The following is a 23,527-nucleotide window of genomic DNA, read 5'->3' on the forward strand; positions in this document are numbered from 1 at the left end:
ACATTTTTTTATAAAAGAAAATTGTTCTGTATTTTCTTTCTGGTTTAAATTAATTCCTAGTTCCTATCGAGTTTTCAGAAAGAAAATTCTTGACAAAGGATAGAAAAATAGTTTGGTTTAACAGTAAACAAAATGTTTTTCTGAACGTTACAGAAGAACGGAAACGGAAGCAACCCTGTTGGATCAAAATATCAAATCAGCTAGAATAAAAGTATGGCATGACAGTTATTGATAAACTATTATATATACGTGCAATGACAATTAATAATGGTACTGCATCTACATTCCATCATCACTGTGATAAATTTAAATCAATTTCAATATAATTCCTCCAGATTGTGTCCACAAAGAACGAAAGAAAAAAATATTTGCTTATAGTCACATTTTAGTGCAAGTTACAAATATTTTACGTTGATTTCATGTTTATATTTTAATCGTATTTAGCCTTCAATTTATTATGAAAGCAAACTATTAGAAAAAGTATTCGGAGACCAATTAGTTCCTTTTTTTTTTTTTTTTTTAGTATTTACTGAAATTTAATTAATTATATATAATACTGACATCAATTTTTACTTTGACTAATTTCCTCATAAATTCGTTTCCCTCTACATTTACACATATACACTTTCCATTCTTTATCCAATTACAAGTAGTATGTTATATACTCTCAGAAATAATAATTAACCATTTCATACCGAAAGGAAACAAAAATATTTATTTAGATATAAGCTTTTACAGAATACCGATAATCAGAACATTTTCGTTTTATTATTATTATTATTATTATTATTATTATTATTATTATTATTATTATTATTATTCGGACTCTCGTAAAAGCTACTTAAATAAAATATTATACGTTAAAATGTTACTAGTATATTTTATCCTATTGAATTACATGTTTTTAGTTATCTGAAATGAGATCAAGTTAGTAACACCAACGAACGAATACATAAAAACTAAATATGCGCCTTTTTTTTACTGTCTTAAAAGTGTGGATTACCGTGAACGGAACTTAACATGCTGGAAAATTCTACGTTCTATTGATAATTATGTACTTTGAAAACTGAATTATATTTCACAATATTTTTTTAAAGTTTAACGTTATAGTAGAATTAACATATACCCAAACTGGTGATTAAATATGGGACCATGCACACACAGAACATGAGTGCTCGCTACTCTGCAGCAAAGAAGCAACGATAAAGCTCGAATGTAATAATAATAATAATTTACACAGTACTCATGCTGTTTATTTCCTGTCACTTCACATTTGTTAGGATGATTATTCATCTCTTGCGTTATCGGTATGCAACATAAGGATACCAGCTGTGCGTTTAAGAAATAGTATACATTATGTCATCACCATTCAGTTCTTATTTTTAATTGCATTCATTCAATAAGAAGCTATGCACAATTTTACATCGAATTTTCTAATAATAATAATAATAATAATAATAATAATAATAATAATAATAATAATAATAATAATAATAATAATAATAATAATGTGGAGGTGTCTAGGCCCCATGTGACACATATGCGAAAGGGTGATACGTGGTCAATGCATCGGCAAACCACACAAATATTTCTAATTGCTTTATTTACAGTTCACTGCTCAACACAAGTAGCACGAGTTAGCAAAAGATAGCATAACCTCACTAAGAATCGAATCTAACAATACGAGCTAACCATTTCTTTTTTGTATGGTATCTTAAGTTTGACAATCACTATGTTAGGCAAAATCTAAATTAACTATCTGCTAACTTGACATCATCGAGTAGACCAAAAGTTAGCACGTTATGACTTTTAAATGTCAAAGGACAAAATCATAAAATACAAAATAATCTGAATAGCAAGATAGATGCTGTTAAAAATATTCTATGATGAAATTTTGCTAAACTGAGCTTTTTTTTTTTTTTTTTTTTTTAAACTAGATTTTACGCTTCAAAAAATACCTACCCAAAAATGAGAAGCTGGGATTAGAATCATGATCAAAATTAATTGTCATTTCCGCATTTGAAATTAGCTGATTCCTATTTCAAGGATCTACATATATTCTACTTGAGTTTGTTTAATTTTGCTGAAATATTTTACTTGTGTTTATTATTATTATTATTATTATTATTATTATTATTATTATTATTATTATTATCCTAACAAGTATTTCTAATACTGTATAGTCCACAGCAAAAATGGATACCGCCTATTTAACTTGGTCCGTCAATAGTTTCGAAAAGGAGGTAACTATCTGAAATGAAATAAACTAAAAATCTTTCAATTTAACGTCCTACGATTATGCTCATTAGACTAAGGAAGAAGGATGATTAAGGCAAGTGAATGATGATGGAAGAGTTGATTGAATGGGAATGAGGGAGAAAATGGGGGTACTCCGAAAAAAAAAAAAAAACGTCACGATGTTGTTCTCCACACACGTACTTGGCCAGGAATCGAACCCCGGACCCCACGCATGCACTGAACACTCTACCACTGAGCCCCAAAAATAATTACTTCAGTAGATATTTATGTAACTTCACAACAACAATAATAAAAAGAGACATGGTTTGTACAAATGACAGCAGAACCGTGTACAAAGCGGCTCGGTGCATTGTTTTACAATTTTGGAGAAATGAGGGATCCAGTTTTTTCTGGAGTCTGCACAAAATTTAGTAGAAATACACGAAATATACAACTAAAGTCCAGAATTCTTTTTCACTAGTACCGAAGAGCAATTTGAAGCGAGCGTTTGCCATTATCTTTCTCTGAAAAAGTTTCATTTAGGTATTTATTTGACAGTTACCACCACACGTTAATTTTACATCTAATAAAAGAAACATCTAAAATTGTATTTCCAGATCTATTTTACAGCACTGTTCTCAAAGAGAGATTTTTTTTAAAAAAATACACATTCTTCTTTTAGCTCTATAATCAGAAAAAAAAGAAAGTTTTGTCTTTTGTGTGTATGTGTGTGTTAGGAGATCTAAAATTGGGGCACGACATTCTAATAGACGTGAAAAGCTAGCAAACAGGGTGAATTACATATTTAAAAAGTTGTGTCGTACAGCCCAAATTTATGAGAAATGATTATTTAATGTACCGTGTGAGATAAAACTCATCAAAGCAATTAAGACATCAAGATTTAGATTAATGATTAAGAACATTGTAAGTTTTTTTTTTTTTTTTAAACTGCCCAATTTCTAAGAAGTTTTAAGTAAGATTAAGATTATACTTTTAAAAAAAAGGGGGGGGGAGAGGTAGACAAATGAACACTTTTAATATAATATATCAGGATCATAAGAAATTTATTCAAAAGCTTTGATAATTTCTAGGAATTCAAAGTTTAACAGCCATTTTTTAAAGCTTTTTTTAAAAATGCATTATCTAATGTTTGCATAGTAATAGTTTCTTATTTGAGCTAGTAATGTTTCTAAATAGAAAAATGTGAAACTCATGACAGCTGATTAAGGAATTTCTGCGGTTTGTGGTATGCTAGATGGATATAAATTTCTGGGTAATACTAGGTATAAATAAATGGCTTAAAAGAATCTCTAAGAATAACAGACCAAGTTAAACTCATTTAAGAGCACAATTGTGGCCAATGATTTTTACTCTTTTCTTTGATGCAGAAGACTCGGGTATCATCATTTATTGGTATGTTTCGAAAAACAGTAGGGCCTCATCTAGTAAAGAAAAGGGGCGTTAAACACTATTCACAAACGCGCATGGAAATATCCAATGATGGGCAAATTAGTACATTAATTCTAAGGAAAATATTTATTCACATTGTTACTGTACCGTCTTTTCCAAAATGTATGATAATACACAATTTTTAACGCAAAATAGACTGGACATCTTGCCAACACAATTTTTAAATCAAAATAGTCCAGACTTCTTGTCAAGTATGAATGTTTGAGGTGATATGCTCTACAAAATATTGAAATTAATAGTGAAACCAGCATCTCATTTACATGAATATCTTATGATAAAACTTAACAACAAATAAAATATTTAACAAAAAACATGCTAAAACGCAGCGAAAAATTCGGCCAAATAGCAGATAAGGGGATTGAAAATGAACGAATTCAGGAACTTTTACTATCCGTCTAGTTTCGGAGCTAAACTTAGAAAAATAAATAAATAAATAAAATTTAAAAAAAATAAAGAAAAGAAAGAAAAAAATATACGAAAATATTCCCATCTTAAGGCTTTTCACTAAGATCACACCACTTTCTTTTGAATTTCAGTCAATAACTCAAATAAATAAATAAATATTACAATAGGTTAGTAAATATTAAGAATGTACAAAGTGAGCCATACAATAGCTTCAAAATGCAATTATATGTACTAATAACTGTTTTCAACACATGCCGTATAATGCATAAATTTGGCTTTAATAATGATTAAAAGTCGAATGAAAGCAGGTAATTCGAGTTTTTATTCAGTTCACCTATATATTAGTGTGGAATGAAAAATAACTGAGGGAAATAACACAAGTCCGTTCTTTTTATTTATTTTTTTAATATTAGTAGATACGAAGGTTTTGTGAAACTATCTTCTAAATACTTCCGAATATTTCGGAAATAACTGAAGCAAAAAACACTCAATTTCTAACATGGAGCTGAACTATTATTATTATTATTATTATTATTATTATTATTATTATTATTATTATTATTATTATTATTGATAGCAATAAAACATTACCATCATGATATATACATATTTAACATGTATCAATTGATGATATAGTTAATCTATGAATTCATCCGTCACTTACATAATTACCACACATTTCCATAAATTTTTCCATTACCATGCTACAAAATAATAATTAATGATATTAATTCAGTGATAGCTGTGACTATGAATTAGGTCTGCATCTGAAGATATAAAATCTCAATTAAGGTAATGAAAGAAGTTAAATCTATAGATAAGAGGTCTACGTGGATGTAGATATTCAAATCAATGTAACTCTTTTGTTTTTCTAATTTTCTTTGCGGATTGCAGATAAAATTGTGGATGCTGAAGAATAGACAAGATTTTTTTTTTTTTTTTATAGTTATCCTTCGAAGCACAATTAACTACTTGCGATAAAGTGTTAAATGCTTTTAATATAAATAACTGCCAGATCGAAATATGTTGCACTGAATTCTTTCTCTGCTTGTAAAATCCTATAAAGTGCTACAATAATTTTAAGCGAGTTTACTTGAGATGTTTTTATTTTTATTATTTTCCTTTCGTCTTAACAACCTTTTATCTCCATTTCACCTTTGCGTTCTATACAAATTACCTCGTTGTATCATTCATGAGATAAAATTATGTGCTTTGAAATTATTTGACTGATTGATACGGTACTACCAACTTAGCAGCTAGTTACATATTTTCTTTCATTGATTTTGTACTTTGTGTTTGTATGGATCTTACTGCATTTTTACAGTACTTGAATTATAATCGGAAAGGAACATTGAGTACTTGCAGTAACTTCATTTTTTAAGCAATTTATTTATGTGATGAACAATGCCATAACTTGTGGGGGGACAGGAGTAACCATCCGCTATTCAATGAGGAGGGGGAACCAGTATAAAACTTTCTTATCCACATGAATGTATAAATGAAGAATGGAATACGTTTAGCACACAAAAAGAAATAAAGGAAATAATAAATGAAACGAAAATTTGATTTGGGTCCATTTCAGTAAAATGTCTACTTTTAGAGCCTCTTGATATATTTCTTAAGGCTTAAAGTTGCGTCACACATTGTCCTCTCACTTTAACTAGTGAAGCATGGAATGTGTCCACTATTCCATTTCCAAAAGAAATGAAAATAATGTAAGATGTTGCTGCTGATCATAATCTGAACAAAATACATTTTCCTAAGATAAAACATAAATGCAACCTGGGCTTTACCTCAGTAAATCAACAACTAGGATCCCTAGAACGATTTAAAAAAGGCTTGCTAAGGTTTTTAAATTCTTGAAAGAGATAAATTTCGTATTTTTCTACGGGGCCCAAATATTAATGCTTGCTTCCCCAGAAAAAAAGAATCCCAAGTTACGGCGCTGCTGATGAAGTCATTTTTCTCTTTTCTTTGATATGAACTTAAATTTTGTTGAATTAATCTTACTCACCTTTAATTCAAACCTATTTAAATGTACCTTCGTTTGTCAAAGTATCTTTGCCCAGGAAAGCACCTACCGGGGGATTCACCGGGTTCGGACTCCCTCAAAAATCTTTCTTACTCATCAACATACATCTGTAAAATTTCTCAATAGAACTATACTCGTTTAAGGGAAATGATTGATTTAACACGAAAATTTGATCTTGATCTGTATCCTTTCTCTTCTAAAAACAACCTAGTTCTATTTATTTTTTCTGAAAATATAGATGGAAGTGGTGCGTTTTCAGTACTAAACAGACGTTGCAACTTGCAGTCTTGCCCCTCCCCCTTAAGCCTGGATCCCCAAAGAAAAAAAAAAGATCTGGTTTGCATTATACATAAAATATTGCTTAAATTTGATTTATAAATATTAAAATTATTACTCCACAGAATTTTTCTCGTTTCACATAAAATTAAATATTTAAATTACACATCACAGAATTTAATTTTCGTAAACCAAAGGATATTTAAGAAGGATTGAAGATGAAATCAGTAAAATTTAATCATTAAAATTCCACCTCATTTCGAAGAAAACAAATAATAATTCACCTATAAATAAGCATAAAATAATGAAGACGGTATTTCGGTAGTGGACAAAATAATTAGGTGTATACAGTTTGCAGATGATATGGCACTTGTTGCGGAATCTAAAGAGAAAATCAATAAGATATTAGAAAACTTGAGGAAGGTCTGTGAAGAATATGGGATGAAAATAAACGGCAGAAAGATAAAAGCCATGGAGACTAGTACGAGGTAGTGGGTGTAAAATATAGAAATACGAAGGGAGAAAATAGAACAGGTGACTAGTTTTCGATACCTGGAAAATATTATTAGTGATGATATGAAATGTGAACATGAAATATAACGAAGAACAGGAATAGCGAAAAAAAGCTTTTAGAAGAAGAAAATTCTATTTTGTGGGGGCCCTGAGAGAAAAAGACCCATAAAATGCTTCGTGCGGAGTATTGTACTGTATTGGGCAGAAACATGGACATTATACGCAAAAATTATGAAAAACAACTGGAAGCTTTTGAAATGTGAGTGTAGGGAAGAATGGAGAGAAATAATTGGGTCGAGAAACGAATGAGAGGGTGTTAGAAATAGCACGAGAGAGAAGAACAATTTTAGATATTACTAAGAAGAGGTAGCGAAACTGGTTGGGACATTGTCTGAGAAGGGATTGCATTATGAGAAACGTGCTAGAGAGTATGATGGCAAGAAAGAGAGGGAGGGAACTAAGGAGGCTAGAGTTGATCTATCAAAACAGAAAAATCGTACATGAAGACAAAAAGGTTAGCTAAAGACCGTGGAGTTTGGAAACTTCTCAGTTGAGGAAAGTGATTTGCCAATAACGGAAGAATATCTATAGACCCTAATGATGACATAGATCAAGGGACTAAGAAACAAAGATGTCGCATGTATTCAACATGTTTAACTTAAATTTAACTTACATGAAGTTATAGGATTCAAAAAGAAGGTATATGCTATGTTTATGTTAAGAAACTATTTTTGAAATCGCAATTGTTATAGAAGAAACGAAGCTGTACGCTGTAGCATAAACGAATGCTATTTTTATATATCGACGCAGATCTTTATGTATAAATATATGCTGTTTTCTTCAAATTTTGTAAGAGCTCCTCCGTGGCTAAGCGGTTAGTGTACGCGCCTTTGGCGTGGGAGGCCCGGGTTCGATTCCCGGCGGGAGCTCATGTGGTTCGGATTCCACGTTAATCAGTAGGTCCACGTCTCATATAGCCTCGCTGCTGAAAGGGACGCTAAACTAAAATCAACTCAACTCAAATTTTGTAGATTTTCCAGTCAATTTCTATGACGGTTTCGCAAATTTTCTTGCAAAGTTTGAAGGAACTATGTAAAATTAATATGTCATTGCCTGATACACGTGTTGAATATTATGGTTGTCCACAAAAAAGGCAGACTTTTCGAGACGAGACCGAACTCTTCCGACAGAAACACACACACTTTTAAGACACTTCTTCGAGATGAGACTGCCTCAATTTTTTTTATCTCGCAAGCAAAGCAACGTAAGCTTTCGTGCAAAGTATTCACTTCTAGTTATGAATGAACTATAGCTGAACTTCACGCTAAAACATACATACCTCTATCTTAATTCCACCCATGATGTTGGCTTTCACGTTTTACTGTATTTCAGATTAGAATTTGTGTTAAGTTCTAACATATCCAACGAATATATATATATATATATATATATATATATATATATATATATATATTTCCAAGCCCCTCCTTAAGCCATGTTTATTTTTCCCTCTAGCGGTTAAAAAGAGACAAATACGGCCACAAAGTACTTCCTACAAGAATAAAATGTCTAGTGAATTTTAGCATAAGCTATTCTTATATTGAATCCATGTCTATAGTATGCATGTAAAAATGTAAAGTATCGCAACTGATACTTATGGAGAAAAACATGCTGTATAAAAGTAAATTTTCCCTGGGTTTCCAGACTATCCACATCGACTTAAAAACAACACTCAATACATTAAATTACACCAGGATCAATATTATACCTCTAATTTTCATATATATACCTCAAATTATTGCTGCAAGGACTTATATTCCTACAAGGATAAAATTCTAACATGACTATAGAGAGTGCCTTTTTAACAGCGCAGTTCCTCGTGGCTATACAATTAGCATACATGTTTTTGGTGTCTGGCGCGGGAGAGCTGGGTTCGAGTGTCGGTGGAGCTTATGTGGTTCGAATCTCACGTTAAGCTGTAGATTTACGTTTTGTATAGCCTCCGTGCACAAAGCAGCGCTACCCTCTAATCCAACTAATCATCTTTACGAGCGTAATGATAAAACAGGAATGTTCAAAGATGATATGCGTATTTCAGTGCTCTAATATGTAGCCTCATCAAGAATTCAGCTTTATTTAATTATGTATTGTATATTGAACACAACAGATGTATACCCAATGACAGTGTTCAGCAGTGTACATAAATGGTTACATTACATAATATTTGTTCTACATGCTAAACTATGTAGTTAAAGTATTTTTTATATGTATATCAAATATATCTATTGTAGGACATTTTATTTGAACACTATTATATATTGTGCACATTCTCCTTATAGGCGATATAATGCTTAATGTATCAATACGCTGTGGTAGTTCATGAAATTTTTGTAGCCGTGAGCGCATATTCCTGTTCGGAACATAAAGGGAATTTCAAACAATACTATTGGCGATTCTATCTCATTATGTATAAGTTTATGTTGTATATATATATATATATATATATATATATATATATATATATATATATATATATAAAAGAAAGAAAGAAAAATAAATTAGCTCCTCTTGTTTCAAGAGAATGCATTGAATAGCTTGGTAAGAGAGACATTTTTCATATGATCCCGTGTCTTCATACATTAAATAGCGTACAAACTTTGATTGAATTGGTTTTAATTGGCGTGTGTATTTTTGCGCACTAGGATTCCATATTATGGACCCGTATTCCAGTTTGATACATACATATGCAGTATATAGAATTTTAAGAACATTAGTGTTCTTGAATTCACTTCCAAGCCTCATTACAAATCCGAGATTTCTGTACTCCTCATTTATAATGAGATTTAGGTGAATATCAAACGAGAAATTTGATCTTATTGATACGCCAAGATAAGTTATTTGGTCAACTCTTTGCAGTGGTATGTCATTAATATGATACTCAAATTCCAAGTGATTTGCCAAATAGAAACAATTCTAGGCTGCATGAGGGTCATTTTTCATCTTTTATTTTACAATTGATGATACCAAATTATTATTATTATTATTATTATTATTATTATTATTATTATTATTATTATTATTATTATTATTATAAAACACTATCAAACTAAACCTGTTTTTTTCATATTCACATAGTAAGAACAAATTCTGATACATAATGCTTACCTGAGGATCTTTAAGCAAATTAGAAAAACATAATTTTTCGTATTATTATTATTATTATTATTACAGATATTTCTACTCAGATATTTGTGTACTGCTTAGTTTGATATTATATATATATATATATATATATATATATATATATATATATATATATATATATATATATACACTACGGATTGAAAGTGGGATTTCAAGTTCGTGTATATGAATTCAAGTCTCTCTGAAAAGATCTGGCAAAGCTACAGTTCAACTATACATAAACAAATATACAATAATAGTTTACGTTTGCCGTGACACATTGCCACTTGATTTCTCTTAACAGGTGTGCACATGTGATTGTGTGTAATAGTATGTGCATGTTTGCACGCCATTGCTCTACCTATCATGCCTCTTACGTTAGTCTTCCACATATTTCGTGAATATTATGACACGCTAAACACTATGAACAGTTTTTTCTCCCGGAATTCTGTATCAATCACGGAAAAGATAAATTGATTTTAAAAACGTAATTAAGTGTCAAACTTATTTATGACTTCCATGTCTGTCGTAAATGTCCAGATATAATTTTTAACCCATTTATCTAGATCCCTCGTGCTTCATTTGTTATCGTTTCCAAGACACTGGAATACGAAGTTTCTGTATTTTTAACTCAACTGAATGCACGCGAAGTAGCTGCTGGCAACTCGTTTCTCCTGCTAAACCGCAACAACGGCCTCGTACGTGGAAGGAACAAAAACCGCTCTTGCCACCTCCAGCCTTCGCCAATGACCCACGGCTATGTAGCTGGACAGCGACGCGAACCAAAGCAACCAAGAAAGAATCTTCGTTCCTTCGTTCGGAAGACAGACGGCAACTTGCCCAGACCGTCTCTGATGTAATGAAAGGTATTCGCTTCCGACGTGATTCTCTTACCATGCAATTGGGTGTCGACTCGACACTGAAGAATATTCTATAATTCAGCTGGAAAAACAGCTGTCTTTGGTAGTCCTCACGAAACAAAACATTCCGCTGCACTAACGTTTATTATACGATCCTACTTTTTTCACAAGTATTTCATAAATATCATTATATATTATATGCCGTTCATAGCGGACAGAATCTAACTGTAAACAGTTTACTTCTAAAATGTTTATATTTGATTTTCCCCCTTCTTCCAAAGGTTGTTACGAAGATGCATTCAAGAATGTGGTGTACATCACCTCATAACTAAAAATGCACTTGAACTTAGCCTTTATAAACTGCATGCCATTCATTTCTAGTTTTTTTTCTTTCTCAATTTAAGAAAATAGATCCTACTTAACTTTACTAGTTATAGTAATTAATTTCGTTAAGCACAATACTATGAATTCAATTGACAATATCTTAAATGCTACGGTATCTTCCTACGTTTTCTACTTATGAAATAATATTCTTATTTGCTCATTACTACAGACCAGAAATTCAGACACTAAAAACACTGAGAACAGGCAATCGAATTGAGCCTTATATTTAAAAGAAAGAAAGAAAAAGAAAAGAAAAGAAAAGAAAAGAAAAGAAAAAGAAAAAAGAATAGTAGTAACGTAAGTGCTAAGTTTTAACACGAAATACTGAAGACAAACATTCAATGATATACAAACAACTGAAATTAAACCGTACGTAATGTTTAAATAATCTACACAGAAGTAACAAGAATTTTAGGAATGGTAAATCAAAAGATTGAAATCTTCGCCAATAATTAGTATTTGCATCAGGGACCACAAATTTTTGAACGGCCACTAAATCGAGTTTCGTACTTTGTACGGAATACACACATCATACTGAATTAAATGAAAGTTTGGGTTTGGCTACACTATATGTAGCTCTCCAGGCGTACAAGAAAATTTTTGATTGAAATATATTGGATCTGTTCATCTAAAAAAATACCTGGCTGACTATAGTTTGTGTAGAGAACATCTTATTCTAAAGAAAGAAGTACCAAATTCACTCCATGTATATCTAACAAATAAATTATTTACAGCACTTTACCACTTCACACAATAGCACACCGATTTACAGAACTTTGCACACAACAGTCTGAAGAAAGAAATTATTAGTTTCGAATGAGTACGTAAATTCGTACGTAAAATAACTAGGTAAATCAGCAGTAAAATAACTAATTTTAATTTAGTACATTTTCGTAGTCTCTCACAAGAAATAAACTGAAATTCCATATCATAAAGGATTTCTTTTCAAATTTATCTATTCATAATTGTCCTTGATCATATAAAACAATAAAATATCTAAAACATTTATTTATCTATTTATTTTTACGGATGTAGCTGGGAACACGTGGATTGAAACATTTTTAATCTTTAACTCTGGTCCAACAAGCCTTCAGTCGCAATAACTAATTTCCTTACTTCTTACTTTCTAGAATTTTTACCATGTATTATCTTGACCTGGCCAAAGTTCATTTTTCTATTAAGTTTCTAGAAAACGTCAAAATCCTTTCTAAAAACAAGATATCTATGTATTTATCCCGATGAAATACCGATTCCGAAGGAAATGCACAGAACAGGCAATATTCGGAATTTAAGTAATATTATACGCAATACAGAGCGAAATAAGTAAAATAAATTTTGCTGGAATTGAAGCACAGAACAAATTTCCCTAAATGAACTTCAGTATTTTCATTTTTGGATCAACAGATTCAAATAGATCTATATTTCAACCAAAAATTTTCTTGTATGCCTTATACCTGGAGAACTGCATACAAAGTAACCAAACCCAAACTATCACTTCATTCAGTATGATGTGCTTATCCCGTAGAAAATATGAAAACTCGATTTAGGGTCCGTTAAAAAAAAAAAAAATGTAGCCCCTGATCCAAAAAGAAATTACTGGCCAAAATCGCAACCTTTTGATTTTTTAAATCATTCCTAAAATTCTTGTTGTGAGAGATTTCTTAACAATAACAAAAAGGCATTTTGACTAACATTCCGTCTTTATTCATTAACCAGAGAGAGATTTCACATTTCATTTGGGGACCGTAACAATATCATATAGTACATGGAGCTGAAAGTTTACAACTTATAGATCATATTTTTAAACCATATAAGAAGCCGAATTTTTATATAAGTAATATAATTATTATTTTTTAAAATACGCTCTCAAATAATGATTTTTGTTACGGAGGAAATATCTTGAGTACCCACCATAGATGGATATTCATTATCTCTCGGACTGGACGAGATAGCAATATAAACTGAGGACAATATTCGGCATTCTCGTACAATAAATAACAAATCACATCCTGCTGTAAGCAAGAAGTGACAATATTCTCTAACGTACTACGAAATATTAGAAAGAAGTAGATCGAAGATTTTATTGAAAAGTGCTCGAAGTAATCAGTTAACTTAATAGTCACAAATAGTGTAGAGAGAAAGAGCAACCGGAGATTCTCTAATTTTAATAAAACTTCACTAACAATAATGCGTAACTAATATATTTACTAAAGAGTATTATGTTACAAGACAGCTATTTAATATTTTATGTACAGTCATGTCCAAAATTATTGTCGTATGTCTATAAATATGTTATTGTAGGAATATAATTTGATAACGAATTCGTCCGGTATTTCTTATAACGTTAGTATGTGTATAATCAACAAAGATATGTATATGGCAAATCTCATGTCAAAAGAGCAGTAAATAAGAACAATAAAACGAAAATAAAACTTTCTTCTCCATTTAGCAACATTTTGTTTTACTCATTGTAATTGTTGTATTTGTAATTCTTTTCCTATGAAATTTACCACAAATATACATTTCCCGATTAAACATAGTATCAGTATTAAAAGTGCCCTACAAAAGCATTATCAAATTATACTTTTATAAGAAGACAATTATAGATATGCGACAATCATTTTGGACATGAGTGTACATGCACCAATTATATTATTATTTTCACTTGAGAGTTATTGAATTATCAGTTTCTATTTACTTTCAATCAAAAATTTTCTTCTGGCCTTTATCTCGAGAGCTACATACACTGTAGCCAGACCCAAACTATCACTTAACTCACAAAAGATGTGCTCATTCCGTATAGTTAGGTGCCGTTCAAAAATTTTATGACCCCTGATTAAATTGGCCCAAAAGATCCAATATATTTTAATCTTTTTTTTTTTTTTTGTAGGCCTTATATCTGGAGAACTACATATAGTGCAGCCAAATCTAAACTATCAGTTAACTCACTATGATGTGCTTATTCCGTACAAAGTACGAAACTCGACTTAGGGACCGTTCAAAACTTTTGTGGCCCCTGATCCAAAAAACTAATTATTGTCCAAGATCGCAAACTTTTGATCCATTCCCCCCATCTAAAATTCTTGTTCTGAAATTAGACAATGCAACAAACATAAAGCGTATTTTAAAACTACTGTAAAGGTATCTCAATATTGTTGTCGAGTTTAAATTTGTAACTAGGTTTAATTTCTCTTCATAGAATTTGATAATGCAACACATGCGTTAAAAAAGCCAATTTTTAAGCTACTGTAAAGCGCACCTTCGGGCCCTATGAGAACTAAAAGGTACAAGCCATAAATAGATACACTAGTTTCCTCCGGTTTCATTAAAAACATTCTCGATAGAATGTCTAGTTTTAATATTTTCAATATATTGACTAGGCCTTTATAAGTACACTTGTTTTGAAATTATGCAATGAAAAACATTATTAGAATTTTTACCATATATTTTTCCACTATTTAGAAATTATTATCATATAACTGACTGGTTTGGATACTATTGGTACACGTATTACTGAGCAATGCATTGCAAGTTACAACTCACTTGCAATTATCAGCAATATGACAATTTAAAAAACTAACACACTAAAAAAAGAATAGATTATTTTTGGTCACTCAGAGGTATAGGGTTTTCCCATAGTTCCTGGTTCGGTCTCAGGAATTTGTATTCATGTGTTCCTCCTCACACATACACTTTCATCTTAATTGATCTATATCAATTCTTCCTAATCATTTACATATATCCGTCTCCTTTAGCTTACAAAGCATAACCGCCGAATCATCTTAACGATTTAGCTTCGTTTAATAAAGGTTATTGAAATAATGACTATCGCAAAATAAAAATTATGATGATTGTACAATCCTACCATTATTGACAGGTCAAGTGTCACTACTGTAAAACTGCCATTCTATATGTTCCTCCGTTAATTCTTTAATTGTCAGGGGGGGGGGGGGTTGAATTGTCCACCAAGATCGCAAAATGTAAAAATTTCAAAGCATTTCGTTCGTTACGCATTATTTTGGAAATAAAACACGTTAAACAAGAACATCCACGTTATTTTATTTCCGCACTGTGTTGTAATCCACGTGACATTTTATTTATTTTACTTCAATTAAAATAACGTATAATTCGTATTTCATTCCTTTTCCAATAAATGTCTTGTAATATGGGCGTCACTGTTACGAGAAGACAAGAATAGATACAGTCCGCTATTAGCAATGTATCCTTACATTTACAGTAAATAAATAAATAAATAAATAAATAAATAAATAAACAATTTATTACCACAGGAAAACAACTACCAAATACTGTTAGCAATGAAATTATCACCAACTTTCAATGAATATTTTAGTGCCATAAGAAATCGATTTTCTTGAAACCTACGCAAGAAAACTTATCCTTAAGTTTTCACTTGTTCAGTTCAATGTGATTATCAATTGATAATATAACCTTCGGACAATATTAGAGTTAAATAAAAAATTAAAGTTTAAGTGATAATTATAATACTGGGCTTTATCCCATTAACTATACTTTCTGTTGTCTTGCTAGACATAATTAAAAAAAAAAAGACTTGATAAAAATATATTATAGAGTAAGCTTCATTTGAGTAGGTGAGTAGCGAGGCATGGTTGATTAGTGGTAGAGCGCTCACCTCTGGTGCGTGGCGTCCTTGGTTCGATTCTCTGCCAAGTAAGTTTGCGGTGGACAATATTATGTCCATAGAGTTCTCAGAATACTCCCATTTCCTTCCATATTCTCATTCTGCTAATTCTATCATCACCATTCACTTATCTTAACACTTTCAATCCTACTGTAGTTCCGGAACGGCAGGCTGTAAATTTACGTTAAATCCGAATGTTGTTTGGAAACGACACGGCCATTTAAAAATTAAAATACCAACCAAAAATGAATTTTGTATGCTCTTTTATTTGAAAAAAAGTAGTTTTGAGTGCTTTGTGAATTATCTACTGGCAAACCTGATCCAAAAATGCCATTCAATCATTGTAGAAAGAGAACTAAAGAAGGTGTATCATTATCATCCACAACACTCAAGCAATAGTTGCTAGAAATAAAGTTATTGTTTGTAATGATTATTCACATATGCCTCGTACGGAAAACCGGCATCTTCCAGTAGATTGATACTACACTTCTTTCATTTTTGAAAATTTCAACCGTTTTAGAGTAAAAACTTAGGAAGATATGAATTTTTACAATAATCCTTATTTTCTCCAGGGCACAGGACTTTGTCAATTTAAATACCCCTAGGATTGAAAGTGTTAATCATCCGTCTCCGTTATCCTGAAGGGCATAATCGAGGGACGTTAAACTGAAAGAGTTCGTTTTTCATTTCTTAGTAGGAGAGTAAAGTTGTTATCGTACAGCATCAACTTTTAAGTGTATATATATATATATATATATATATATATATATATATATATATATATATATATATATATATATATATATATAAACTCGAAAACCACACACGACATTTTACACTAATTTATACCATTTTGTTTAGCTAATCTATTTCGTTACACGCTAATAACATCAAACAATGAATCTCCTATCCTCTCCCGAGTTGAACAAATATGCAAACAATTTTTTAAAGTTGAATGGGTAAGCACTGATTTTAAAACTGAAAATGAGCGGTTGGACGAGAACTGAACTGAAAATAATTACACTAACACAGTAACCCGGGTCCGATTCTCGAGCTAGTCGTATATTTTTCAATCAAAACTTCATCGTTGTCTTTCTTACAGAAGATATTTGGAGAAAATTGGTTGTCCTCTAGTTATCAAATAATAAATTCCAAAAGTGCTTTATGAAAACATAAAGGTAACTTTATAAATTATCATAATTAAACAACAAAATTACTCATTTCCGTAGAACTCTTCAATAAGTGTTCAAATAATCTTTGACTCCTCTTATGACTTTGATATTCATTCATTCAGAACACGTTCGAATCATCCACGAACATTATATCAATTAAAACTGATAAAAAATACTATGTTTTATTCTATATTTTAAAAAATAAGCCAACTATAAATCACGCTGAATTATCACTAAGACCAGAGTTGGATAATCTTTTTTGGTTTAAAGGCCGTATTGATAATACTCATTTCCGAAGAAGGCCGCATATGATATGATAGGTTTGAATAGATCTAATTTTTGTTGTTATAAGTTACATTAATAATGCACATGAAAATGTATAAAATTATATAGTCCTATGTTATTTGACATACGTAACTTCAGAATTGTATTTCTCGTATATTTATTTCTTACATAATTTAGCATTTTCCACAACAAGCCCAGAAGGTCGCACTTTATGATTCGAAAGGCCGAAAGTTCTCCATCCCTACCCCTAGACTGTTTCTCGGACGACAAACAATCCATAACACACATATCAACTTGAGTTCATGCAAACCTAGAAAGACTGACAAAAGCTTCGAATGGTGCTCTGAAAGCACAGAAATTGATCACTTCAGCATTTTTTAAATTCTTTTCAATGGAAATCACTTTTATTAGTTAGTTTATTTTATGGACCCCCCTACAGAAGCAAAATTTTGCACTTAAAGAAAGAAAAAAACTTTTGAGCATATACAGTACCACATAGTTATATTTTAAAAACAGTGTTAAGCAAACTTTTATATTGTTATTATCAGAAGAAAACAAACAGCTTTATTAAAAAAAAAATCATTGAATCCTATGACGAATATTTTATAATAAATATTTTTATGTGAGTTATTAGAATCTGCATAATGTTTTTATCTTATTAAATTGTATAATACATTATTTGTATATTCTATATCTGTTTGAGATTCTTAACTCCAGTGTGTGATACATACTTCACTTGAATTTTATTTATTTCTGCTTCTTGGAGGAATGTTCAATCTACAAGAATCTCAGTTTATGAAACCTAGTCTTGAATAACAAAAACTAATAATGAAAATTCATGCAACTATCTAAAAGTTCAAGACACTATACCCGAATTATAGTAGTCCGTAATACGAATTATTAAATACTGGAAATTTGATCTAGCACTACATACAAGTCTTAAGCGAGTTCCTTTTAAAAATGTATTATCTTTACGCATATTTTTTAAATACACATAATCAATTTAATAATTATATTACTTCAGAACTGCACTTTGTACATGTAACCTGTGCTAAGCTGAACAATCCAAGCGAATAAATGCAATAATTTTCACGCATTCTCCCTCTAACACTGGGTTTGATATACATATTGATGAATATAAAAAACAATTTTATTAAAAGAACATTTAGTTTCCTTTGTTTATTTTGTTAAATGCAAATAGAATAATGCAGACTAATTTCTATATGAAAAGGCACAAAATGTATCCATTTGTTATGAAAATGCAGTGTTAATTTCATATATAATTAGAGTATACGACTCTGAACGAAACTTTGGATGGAAAATCACGAATAAAGTATTTTTTACTGATAAATATATATATTTCAACATATGGAAGTTATCAGAGCCGATCTGCCGAATATACCTGAACTAAGAAGTTATTTATTACTCACTGGATTGTTTTTTTCTGATCTGGTAAGCACGGAAAATTACTTGTTAGATTTTCTATAATTCGATTAAATTTGAAGAAATATATTAAATACTAGTCAGTCTGAGCAGACTCTACACTCTGTGAAGCTTTCTATGGGAAATGCGAGTAACGACTGTCAACGTATATTTTTTCTATAGTTTGACAGTAAGGCGTATATGTGAAATCCACAACTTTCCAGATAACTTGAGCAATTTTCTTAGTTACCGCTATGTTCAAAATTTCACATATCCCATACTCTGTTTCCTTCCTCTATAGAATTAATATGAATTACTTAGAAAAAATAGATACAGACATTATTACATAAATTATAGGAAATTGTCTCTTTTCTAAGTCAAGTACGCACATTAAGAATAAACTTCGTGTTCAGATTATATGCTCTTTTGATACTGAATTTGTATGTATTCAAATTTGATCCGATATCGAACTTCGGTTTATAAAGTTAAGAAATAGTGACAAAGGGAACGCATGTACTAACCACACATCGCTCAACTCGTCTGAGCTATAAACGCAATAGTGTTTACTTTTCTTTCTGTAATAAAATGCATAAGAAAACTAAAATTATGATTTTTTAATATTTTAGTTAATAATATTTAATACACATTAGATCTTTTTCACAGAGTTTAGTGGGTATTATCGATGTTTTTTTGATTGCTCGTATCTGGTACAAGAGGTTCCTGGGTTTGATCTCAGCCCATGTGAGTTTGTGATGGACAATATAGTGTCCGTAGGTTTCTTGTTTCCTCACACATTCTCATTCCACGAATTCTTTCTCAATAATCACTTACTTTTAGAGTCATTTAGCCTAAAAGGCATAATCGTGACACGTTATATATATAAGAAATGAACAAATACCATTAAATTATTACAGTAACTCATTATTAAGTTATTCAAGTTTGAAAAACTGCATGAATGAATATATTTTAAAGGATATGAAGCCACATTCAGTAACTTTCATAAACGTAGTTATTTTTCTTCTATATGTACATGGTTAAATTAATTAATTAATTAATGGTTTAAATTACCATCAAAGTATCAATTACTTTTGGGATTAATATTTTATGTATAATTAAATATATTGCTTCCTTCGGGAATAATGATTACTGTTAGGGCAGTACTCCCACAAGAAACTATTTTAAAAAGTTGCATCGATGTTAATGATGGCTGATATAGGGTATTCCAAATTTATGACATTCTCTTTAACAAACATATCTTCTACAAAGTATATTCTATAGAACTCAAATTTGCATTTCTAGTATTGCTGGTTAATTTCAGTCTTATTTTTCTGCAGCTAAGGACTATTTATAATTCAGTGTGATAGGAGAAAATTTCATCTTGACTACAGCTTTCACTAACTCGTTAAGAAAAGACACCATACCTCTATAAGGAAAACTCCTTAATGCTTAAAACAGACACTAGTGACACTTTTGCGAGATCTGGGCTTAATTTCTAATGAGAGTTCATGTAATCCGAATCTCATGTAGGTTACGTCTCATAATATTCCAGTGTTGAAAAGGAGCTAACTCCAAAAAGATGTTGGGAAACACGGTGACTTAGTAGTAGAACGCTTACCTCTGATGCGATCCCCGGCCAAGTAAGTTTGTGGTGGACAACATCGTATCTCGGGGTATTCCCGTTTCCTCCCACATTCTCATTCGACCGATTCTTTCATCATTCACTTGCCTCAATCAGTGTGGCACGTTAAACTGAATGACTTCATTTCATTTTTTCAAACAACATGTTACGATATATTTCGTTTTCTTTCTGTCCTGAAACTAATTTTCGTATATTTAATTTTTAATTTTGTACCGTGTTTAACTTCAAAATCAAACATAACTCTACGCAGAAACCGAAATACATTTTTGTTTGCTACAAGATGTAATAATCCGTTGTCTGTTCCAAACACTTTTATGTAAATAAACGGACCACAAATGAACATCTAAAAGGTAATGCAGATCTCAAACAAACATTGAAATCTTTTCACTTAAATATTGTACAGAACAAATCAACAAAAAAGGTGTAACGAATGATGTTTCATAGTAAATTAGTTAATTAATGCACTACCAAGATGAAGACACAAAACCATTGTTTGAGCTAAGAGCGAGTCCCCTTAGACTACATGGATAATCAGGAAACATCGAACTAGATGAATAAATTTATATAACAACGTAATTATGTATCCAATCGAAAAGTTGCCAACCCAAAGCCCTGGAAGAGATTAACCACACTGCTATTATAATCGATATTTTATCTTTATTTTCTTAATTACCCAGTGCTATTATATACCCTAAATAATTGAATGAACTGTTATAATGTAGAGCAAAAATATACTAAAATGTTTGTCAAAACGTCCTCATTTTTAATGAACTATTCTAAGATTATTACTAGCAAATGTATTGAAACATCAGCGTCAAAACACACATGTTTGTAACTATGAAATTGAGTCGAGAGTAATATATTATTAAGTAATAAGAAATATGTCTGAAAATTACCAAGTGTCTCTGAAATAACAAAGTAAGCTACTTTCCATGAGTATGTGAACATATAAATAAAATCGATCTAAGTTCACTTTCCTTGTTATTTATTGTACAAACAAAATTATTCAATTCTGATATATTTCTTTGTTTTACTTGTTCAAATTTAATTTAATTTTTGAACTTAATATTGTTCCTAAATGATTATGGAACATATCCATGTGAAATGCTGAAAACTGGAGTTCGATCAATCAAACCAACGATCAGTGCATGTTGAAAAAGAGATTTCCATGGTGCTACAAATGTAAAGGCGGCATCATTTATGATCCGTTAATATATATCTTTTCAAATTTCCATAATAATTAAAATCATAGGAACAGTTATTATACATAAAATTTATCTAAGAAATGATCACGCAGCTACTTTACGCTCTATGTGAAAATCATTATATACACCTCTGCAATATTTTCCAGCATGAACTGTTTACTTGTAACTGTGCTTATAAATAGACAAATCGGGAAAGAATATATATTTCATCAGTTACTACACGCTTAGAAAAAATCTAAGAAACTGAAGTAACATTAAAATCACTTTTACTAGGCTTTCATTATTAACTCGAATTCATAATCTTTATTTATTTATGATATTTTTTTTTTCGATCTTCCGTTCATATTCTATACATTATGGAACAATAAGAAATTCAGATTTCCCGTTGAACGATGTCAAAGGCCACACGCATTCCTGAAAAGCCACTGCTGTCTCACTTTTACATGGAGTTTCCGCCAGAAATTGAAAAATTGGTGATGGGTGTCCGTCTATTTCATGATAACTTCATAAAATTTACCTGATTTTAATGAAATTTGGTATGTCCTTTTCTCCAGGCTTAGGAAACGAAGTCCGTTACTTGGAGTTGATATCTGGAAAGTAAATGGGTAAAAATTCCTCCTAATTTCAAAAACTGCCGAACACATGATGTGATAAAATAACTTTCCACAATAATCAGCAGCTTCTATAAACGTTGAATCTGGAGGCAGTCCCCGCTACAACTTCAAATTACAATGGCAGAATATCTCGAAGAACTGTAGAACAACATACGGTATTACATCAATAACACTGATAACAATATAATATTTAAATTTCATGTCAGTCAATCCACTTAGAAAAAAAAATTAACATTATTACCAAAATTTCTCCTTCTCAGACATCTGAGGTTGAATTTTCAAAATTTGCGCAAGACAACTTTACAACTGTATCTTGTGTATCGAAAAGCCTCATGTTCGAAATTTAGTACTCCATGTCCGAGAATTCGGAAGAAACATTTAGTAATACCGGCAGTTATTTTTTCCTACTACTACAATTTCTAATTTACTACATTCGTACAGTGAGTTCGATATCGTAGTAACTGAGTTTTTCTCTCTTTTTAAATCAAACTAAACGTCGCTTACGTCGACTGATTCGCCACAACTACTCTGTCGTAACCATGTAGCGTCTCTTCTGGAAAATAATTTAGACAGCACATGATACAAAATACTCAATTTTGATACGATATTGACTTATGGTATATGGTTCAAGGATTTCCAATTATTCTCATTCCTTGGGTTAAAATCTGTAAAAGGTTAAAAGAGGCAAATTTAATTTGAGATTTTGCAAAAACATTCACTGTAGTATCAAAAATTTTCCAAGATAACTTTCGTAAAAGTTATTTTAATGCAATATATCAATATTTTATTTGAGGGTTTCTAATTGTCCATATTGCTTGGAGCTGAAATCAATCCAGAATAAAGATCAATTAACCCCATCTTAAAGTGTCTCACAATCAATCTCGTACAAAGTATCAGATTTTTCATTAAATATAGTTGTATTTTCTTTACAAAGAGATTTATCCTTACTGTTTAAGTTTGAAGTTTATTACAGAGAAGGAGATGAATCCGCTCCAACTTTAGAGTAACTTTCGTTAAAGTAATAGTAATTACTGAGTGAATTTAATCACTAAGGTGACTTGCGTTTATTATAAATACGAATACTTCTATCGCCTTATTCTGTTGGATTGGATTTCATTAACGCGAGGATTTTAAATATGTAAGGACTTTCATATTGCAGCAAATTATTC

The 23,527-nt window shown here is 30.9% G+C and overlaps 1 protein-coding gene across 2 annotated transcripts in view; it reads right to left on the reverse strand.

The window, feature by feature from the left end:
* Positions 1-23,527, reverse strand: part of LOC145664273 (lysine-specific histone demethylase 1A-like) — a 675,994-nt gene that overhangs the window by 23,030 nt on the left and 629,437 nt on the right. The gene's annotated exons all lie outside the window — the stretch shown is intronic.

This window comes from Thermobia domestica, chromosome 1 (genome assembly GCF_964235325.1).
Source record: "Thermobia domestica chromosome 1, izTheDome1.hap1.1, whole genome shotgun sequence".
In the NCBI taxonomy this organism is placed as follows: Eukaryota; Metazoa; Arthropoda; class Insecta; order Zygentoma; family Lepismatidae; genus Thermobia; species Thermobia domestica.